Source organism: Coregonus lavaretus, assembly GCF_964263955.1.
Source record: "Coregonus lavaretus genome assembly, chromosome: 10".
NCBI classification, from domain to species: domain Eukaryota; kingdom Metazoa; phylum Chordata; class Actinopteri; order Salmoniformes; family Salmonidae; genus Coregonus; species Coregonus lavaretus.
Window position 1 is genome coordinate 2,380,009 of NC_139997.1, and position 8,801 is coordinate 2,388,809.

Genomic DNA, 8,801 nt, shown 5'->3' on the forward strand with positions numbered 1-8,801 from the left:
TCATTAGACAAGGCATAGTTTCAGGGTCATTCCACAAGGCATAGTTTCAGGGTCATTCCACAAGGCATAGTTTCAGGGTCATTAGACAAGGCATAGTTTCAGGGTCATTAGACAAGGCATAGTTTCAGGGTCATTCCACAATGCATAGTTTCAGGGTCATTAGACAAGGCATAGTTTCAGGGTCATTCCACAAGGCATAGTTTCAGGGTCATTAGACAAGGCATAGTTTCAGGGTCATTAGACAAGGCATAGTTTCAGGGTCATTCAGACAAGGCATAGTTTCAGGGTCATTAGACAAGGCATAGTTTCAGGGTCATTCCACAATACATAGTTTCAGGGTCATTAGACAAGGCATAGTTTCAGGGTCATTAGACAAGGCATAGTTTCAGGGTCATTCAGACAAGGCATAGTTTCAGGGTCATTAGACAAGGCATTGTTTCAGGGTCATTCCACAAGGCATAGTTTCAGGGTCATTAGACAAGGCATTGTTTCAGGGTCATTCCACAAGGCATAGTTTCAGGGTCATTAGACAAGGCATAGTTTCAGGGTCATTAGACAAGGCATAGTTTCAGGGTCATTCAGACAAGGCATAGTTTCAGGGTCATTCAGACAAGGCATAGTTTCAGGGTCATTAGACAAGGCATAGTTTCAGGATCATTCAGACAAGGCATAGTTTCAGGGTCATTAGACAAGGCATAGTTTCAGGGTCATTCCACAAGGCATAGTTTCAGGGTCATTCAGACAAGGCATAGTTTCAGGGTCATTAGACAAGGCATAGTTTCAGGGTCATTCAGACAAGGCATAGTTTCAGGGTCATTAGACAAGGCATAGTTTCAGGGTCATTAGACAAGGCATAGTTTCAGGGTCATTCAGACAAGGCATAGTTTCAGGGTCATTCCACAAGGCATAGTTTCAGGGTCATTAGACAAGGCATAGTTTCAGGGTCATTAGACAAGGCATAGTTTCAGGGTCATTTCACAAGGCATCGTTTCAGGGTCATTAGACAAGGCATAGTTTCAGGGTCATTCCACAAGGCATAGTTTCAGGGTCATTCAGACAAGGCATTGAAATATAATATTTGTTATTTTCATCTACTCTCTCCACTTAGGCTGAAATCTGTTATTGCATATTGAAGTAATTACATGTTGATTAGTGTTGATTAAAAGGCCAGTTCAGTACAGGAGCAAGGTTAACCTGGATCATTGAAACCAGACCTTCTATTCTGGAACAGCAACGCATCTATTCTAAAGAACAGCACGCATCTAAAAAATTAAATACCGGTCCTGACACCTCAACACCGCCATAATACCGGTCCTGACACCTCAACACCGCCATAATACCGGTCTTGACACCTTAACACCGCCATAATACCGGTCCTGACACCTTAACACCGCCATAATACCGGTCCTGACACCTTAACACCGCCATAATACCGGTCCTGACACCTTAACACCGCCATAATACCGGTCTTGACACCTTAACACCGCCATAATACCGGTCCTGACACCTCAACACCGCCATAATACCGGTCCTGACACCTTAACACCGCCATAATACCGGTCCTGACACCTTAACACCGCCATAATACCGGTCCTGACACCTCAACACCGCCATAATACCGGTCTTGACACCTCAACACCGCCATAATACCGGTCTTGACACCTTAACACCGCCATAATACCGGTCTAGACACCTTAACACCGCCATAATACCGGTCTTGACACCTTAACACCGCCATAATACCGGTCTTGACACCTTAACACCGCCATAATACCGGTCTTGACACCTTAACACCGCCATAATACCGGTCTTGACACCTTAACACCGCCATAATACCGGTCTTGACACCTCAACACCGCCATAATACCGGTCCTGACACCTTAACACCGCCATAATACCGGTCCTGACACCTCAACACCGCCATAATACCGGTCTTGACACCTTAACACCGCCATAATACCGGTCCTGACACCTTAACACCGCCATAATACCGGTCCTGACACCTCAACACCGCCATAATACCGGTCTTGACACCTTAACACCGCCATAATACCGGTCCTGACACCTTAACACCGCCATAATACCGGTCTTGACACCTTAACACCGCCATAATACCGGTCTTGACACCTTAACACCGCCATAATACCGGTCTTGACACCTTAACACCGCCATAATACCGGTCTTGACACCTCAACACCGCCATAATACCGGTCCTGACACCTTAACACCGCCATAATACCGGTCCTGACACCTTAACACCGCCATAAATTAGAGGGGAGGATAATCTATCTCTGGCCCTCTAGTATGGTGAAAGGAATGTCCTTTGTTTCAGAGACTTACTGCCGCCCAAAAAACTTCAACATCCGACAATGAACATTGGGACAATATATTTTGTGACGTCATTAAAAAATGGTAAAAAAAAGACGTTATAACGAAAACGTTGTGACTTGAAGAGCTTAGTTGATGTATATCAGGTTTACATAATTTACCTTGTGTAGAAAATATCAAGGAGGAAGACGATGTTTCCGTGAAGATAGGAATGAGATTTTAGCTTTCTAACAAAATACTTTTGCCTCGTAACTAGCCACGCCCGAGGGAGCTCAGAGAGCGTGTCAGTATGACGGAAACGCCCCTCTTTACCAGAGCGCATAAAAGACTGAGTTAAGAATTATCAGATCAGACTAGACGGACCTCAAGCTGCAGCGAGGTCAATATTGGTCCCGACCCTGAAAATCAACACGAGGTGAAGACGACAAAGTTTGCCTCCACTAACAACCAACGTTCCGGCTGAGGAGCTGTTCTAAGTGCTGTATTACATTTACATTTTAGGCATTTAGCAGACGCTCTTATCCAGAGCGACTTACAGTTAGTGAGTGCATACATTTTTCATACTGTATCTAAGAAGGTGAATTTAAATGGGACCATCCTGTTAATCTCTTCAAACCATCGTCTACTAGTGTGCTCTCATCACCCCACAGGGGATCATCGACACGGCTGATTAGCCGTCCTCAGAAGACCATTTCCAGAATGAGTGAAAGTAAACAGACAACTAAGAAGAAGGACATTGTGACCTCTTGTGGACAATCTGAGCCTTACATCTAAAAGGCCATCCAAAAGAGAAGGCCCAATCGACCCCTTCCCACGAAGGCCTGGGTCCAACAGAGATACACGACGAAGACCTCCAACACGTAAATGCATGCATTACTTCTTACCAAACGGGCGGCAGTTCAGGGCAAAGTATTAGGATTACTGTGAGCGTAGGTCCATGTGTATCCAAGTGTTTTCTCTCTCTCTCTCTCTCTCTTTAACGCAGACAACTGGGAACTCGGTAAAAAACTAGCTCTGACTGGGAAAATACGTTTTGAACGGTCATCCAACTCGGAATTACAAGTCGGGAACTCAGGCCTCTTTCTAGAGTTCCGACCTGAAGATCAGTGACGTCATGATTCGACCTTGTTCCCAGTTGTTTTGAAAGCACATTTGACGACAAAATGTGCCAACAAGGACCGCCGAGCTACCTTCCTGTAAAGAAGAGTAAAGTTAAGGCCTCAACATCTTGCTGAATTCATCTGAGCTAACATCTATCTGAATTTCTGTCGGTGTCCATTTTGAAAGTGCTGAATCAAGGCCTTCCTCGTCGCAGCTCGTTGGATTGCACTTCATTATACTTAGAGCTAAGCTATGATTTTAAAAAGTCAGTAAATGATGCAGAATGAACTGTTTCACTGCCAGACGAGGCTGAGCTGATAGCCAGGTGTAGCGTTGGTAAGGATTCACTCCATGGTGCTGAAAGGAAAGCTCCGCTGTCGGGACAGCTTTATGGAGGCCCTAACAGTTTGTGGGCACAGTTTGTCACCGTTATAGTGCAACTAATGTATTGTTTAGTGTTGTGTTGTGGCTTTGCTGGCATACATCTAAAAAATAATTGTTGAGTTTGCCCCACCAAAAATTACATTCTAAAATCGCCACTGAGACCGTTAATAACCTACAGAACTTGAGACAAACGTATGCAGTATTAAGCCATGGAACGAGTTGATTGGCCAGTGAGTGGCCAAGCCCTCGTCACACCTACAACTTCTTTATTCACCAAAAACCAGCCCTCCCGTGCCACCACGAGAAGGGTGTGATATTGCGGGCAGCAATTCAGGGCGTTCCTACATGTGGGCGTTCCTGCATGTGGGCGTTCCTGCAACTGGAGGAACCTCTCTTTATACTTCTATTGGTCCATTTTTAAGCTAGGACTCCGGTGAACAGGCGGGAGGTGGCTAGCTAGCTAGGACTCCGGTGAACAGGCGGGAGGTGGCTAGCTAGCTAGGACTCCGGTGAACAGGCGGGAGGTGGCTAGCTAGCTAGGACTCCGGTGAACAGGCGGGAGGTGGCTAGCTAGCTAGGACTCCGGTGAACAGGCGGGAGGTGGGGGGGGCGAGAGTCGGTGGTGGGGGGCGACAACGCTAGCTAGCTAGCTAGGACTCCGGTGAACAGGCGGGAGGTGGGGGGGGCGAGAGTCGGTGGTGGGGGGCGACAACGCTAGCTAGCTAGCTAGGACTCCGGTGAACAGGCGGGAGGTGGGGGGGCGAGAGTCGGTGGTGGGGGGTGACAACGCTAGCTAGCTAGCTAGGACTCCGGTGAACAGGCGGGAGGTGGGGGGGCGAGAGTCGGTGGTGGGGGGCGACAACGCTAGCTAGGACTCCGGTGAACAGGCGGGAGGTGGGGGGGGCGAGAGTAGGTGGTGGGGGGCGACAACGCTAGCTAGCTAGCTAGGACACCGGTACACAGTGTCCTTCGCCCCTGCCTGCCGAACCACTGCTTTCCTGCAATTCTGTTAACGTTATGGTGAGGGCACGTGCTCGGCAGGCAGGGGGCAAAGGACACTGTGTACTGGCTAGCTAGGACTCCTGTACACAGCCGGGAGGCAGGGGCGACACCGCTAGCTAGCTAGCTAGCTAGGACACTGGTAGCTAGCCCCTGCCTGAAGATAACTGCTTTCCTGCAATCCTGTTAACGCCGAGGGCGTCTGTTTATTTATTACATCACTTCCTAGGTTTGTTCAAATAGAGCCCCAATGTTTTATCAATGAGAAACTGTGCAGAATGTCGGCCAAGTTTCATCTAGCGCCACTTGACTTCCACTCATCACCAAATTTGGTAGTGAGTGTCTGGGTTTCGCCTTTTGTCTGTGGTGATACTAAATTATAACTAGGGTTGCAAAGCTACCTGTAATTTACGAAAGTTACCGGAATCTTCTGTAATTTTGGTAATTAACAGGTTATCTATGGCAATCTATGTTAACTATGGTAATTTATAAAACAAATAAATGAATTCATATATATATATATATATATATATATATATATATATCTGTGTCCATGAGTTTCTAGTGGGTAGATCATATGGTTCAAGAGAAAATAGCCTAATAATGAAAAAAGTATCTAATCAACGATGGCATTATTTTCAATTAACTCTGCAACTCTTCCAAGTATTGACTTTTTTCACAACTGCCACCAGTTTGGCGCCAAAACATTGACAACAAATACATAGTGAAATATGTAAATACAAGTTTATAAAGAACAATATATAGAACATTTCATGCTGAAATTCTCAGGTTAAACACAAATGGTATTCACTAAATTGATGGTTTATATTTAGGATAATGTTTTACAGGTTTGTCATTCTATTTTTTATTGTAAAATAATCTTCTTTAATAATTAAATACAGTATAAAGCCACACATGAGGACCAGAGATAATTACACACGTGATAATCTGAAGTAGAGGGACAGAGATAATTACAGACACCTGTGATCATCTGACGTAGAGGGCCAGATATAATTACAGTTACTGGTGATAATCTGAAGTACCCAAATGAGCCACTAGATGTCATCAGATACAATTCCATAAAATCCTTGAAATTTACTAAAATTCTTGTAGTTTACTGGTAAACTTGGAAAGTTTCCAGTAATATATTTTCCCTTTCGAACCCTAATTGTGACAGTGTGTGGGAGAATGCAGAGCCATATATTTTTCTAAATACATGGTTCTGGGAGAATGTCTTTACAGGAGGATCCATTGAAATGTCTCTGTCATGTCTCTGTCATCCTGAAGCCAACCACATGAAACAGGACTTCCAGTAATGGAAGGGTTTGATTGCCATGGAAATGAATCAGTGGACTTGCAGATGGACAATCATATCAACCATAGCTCTCCTTACCAACCACATCCAAAGCCTTTTTTTTTCTTTTACCAACCATATCAACCGTAGCCTTCAGATTGAAAGGACTGTTTCATCCCCCTGGTATGGCAGAGGCTTGGTATGTATGAGGTCCAAAGCGATACATTTCCACTAAATGGCGCCAATATGTTCCGGATTAAAAGGTTCCTTGGAAAAGACTAGCTAGCTCTCCGACTCATTTGGAGATGTGTTGTATTGGTTTTGGCCTAAATGCAAGAGACCACCAGCTTAACAGAATAAATAGCTGTTCTGTTGTGGAGAGTCCTGTTCAGTTCTGGGTGACGTTCATGACTGCATGTTAAAGATGACTGTTGACATTGAAACAAAGAGTAATCAGTAAGTCACTTGTGTATTTTGGTAGCTCTTCCCAAAGATGCCCTTGGAGCTTTTAATCAAAATAATGGCACAAGAACAAGACTACTGGAAAGTTAGAAATAGGTTTAATTATTCTAGTGTTTCTCCCCACTTGGCACAGACATCAGTTTAACGTTTAGTTTTGATTTACATTTGGTTGAGTTGTCAACTAACGTGAATTAAATGTGAAATCAATGAAAAATGTCACAATGTTATTGGATTTAGGTTAAAAGTTGGGTGAAAAAAAAATACAAAATTCCCTTACATTGATGACTTTTTGCAAATCCAATCAGTTTTCCACGTTGATTCAACGTCATCAGATATATTTTTTCTTTCTTTTGAAATGACGTGGAAATAACGTTGATTCAACCTGTTATTTTCTCAGTAGGTCATATTATCCATCCATGCTTTCTGTCCAGAATCTCTCCATCTTGTTCTCGAAGGGTTTGGAATGTTCATGGAAAATGTTCCTTCTTTGAAGCCTGTTTATTACAATGATGACTAACTAAAATTCCAGTAAGAAGACTGAAAATAGCTGTTTTCACAGCTTTCTTTGTTCCTTCCTTTTATAGGCTATGTATAACATTCTTGGCCTATGATTCAACCACATCTGATCCACCAGATGTTTATTGTGCTAAAATTGTCTTAGGTCGGTGGAACCTTAGCTCAGCGATAAGATTTGTCAAGTGATTGAAAAAGCATAACTATCTAAGAGTTGATTCTGTTATGAACCGTAATGTCAGCATGGAGTTACCATCTGATGATGAGAGAGGACTGACAGATGAGAGAGGACTGACAGATGAGAGAGGACTGACAGATGAGAGAGGACTGACAGATGAGAGAGGACTGACAGAGACATAACCACTGCCAGACTCAATAAAGTCAACATCATAGATCTTCTCTTGTGCTGAAACACATGTGCGAGAGCACACACACACACACAGTTGTTTATTACTATACTTGAGGACTTTTTGGGGACCAACAATTGACTCCCATTCAAAATCCTGTTTACCCTAACCCTAACCCTCAATTTAACCCTAACTCATAACCCTCAACCTAACCCTCATTCTAACCCTAACCCCTAAAATAGCCTTTTTTTTTTCCTTTTTAAGAATATTCTCCTTAGTTTACTATTCTAGTGAGGACTTCTGGTTCTAAATAGTAAAACACACACAGCTAGCGAGGATCTGAGAAAACATTGCCCTTCCTCAAACTGCTGTGCAGATGGAGCCTATAATGACCTCACTTCCTGTCAGGCTCCATGAATGACCTCACTTCCTGTCAGGCTCCATCAATGACCTCACTTCCTGTCAGGCTCCATCAATGACCTCACTTCCTGTCAGGCTCCATCAAAGACCTCACTTCCTGTCAGGCTCCATAAATGACCTCACTTCCTGTCAGGCACCATGAATGACCTGCTGCTCTGACGTGTTCGAGCAGAGGCCCACTCCCCATTTCTATCTCTCTCCCCCCACCTCCCTCTCTCTCTCTCTCTCTCTCTCTCTCTATCTCTCTCCCCCCACCTCCCTCTCTCTCTCTCTCTCTCTCTCTCTCTATCTCTCTCCCCCCACCTCCCTCTCTCTCTCTCTCTCTCTCTCTCTATCTCTCTCTCTCTCTCTCTCTCTCTCTATCTCTCTCCCCCCACCTCCCTCTCTCTCTCTCTCTCTCTCTCTCTATCTCTCTCCCCCCTCTCTCTCTCTCTCTCTCTCTCTCTCTCTCTCTCTCTCTCTCTCTCTCTCTCTCTCTCTCTCTCTCTCTCTCTCTCTCTCTCTCTCTCTCTCTCTCTCTCTCTCTCTCTCTCTCTCTCTCTCTCTCTCTCTCTCTCTCTCTCTCTCTCTCTCTCTCTCTCTCTCTCTCTCTCTCTCTCTCTCTCCCATCCCACCCCTTCCCCCCTTTCTCTCCTTCTGACGTCTGGTCTGAGATATCGGTCCACTGAGATCTAAGTGGCTTAATTAATCAGTGTTATTCCCAGCAACCCGGCCGCTGCAGCAGGATATGTGAGGAAAAACCTCAGCTGTTCAAGCAGTCATTTGATTTACTGGACAGAGCTCAGAGCATGAGTCATGACACACCGGCTAAAAATGTCACGATAACTCAAATGCATCCTCTCGGTGTGTGTGTGTGTGTGTTGCTTACCTCTGTTTCTATGAAAACTTTCACATCACATAAGTTATAGCTAGGCTTACAAAAGGTGGGGATATTACTGGAAACTTTACAAAGT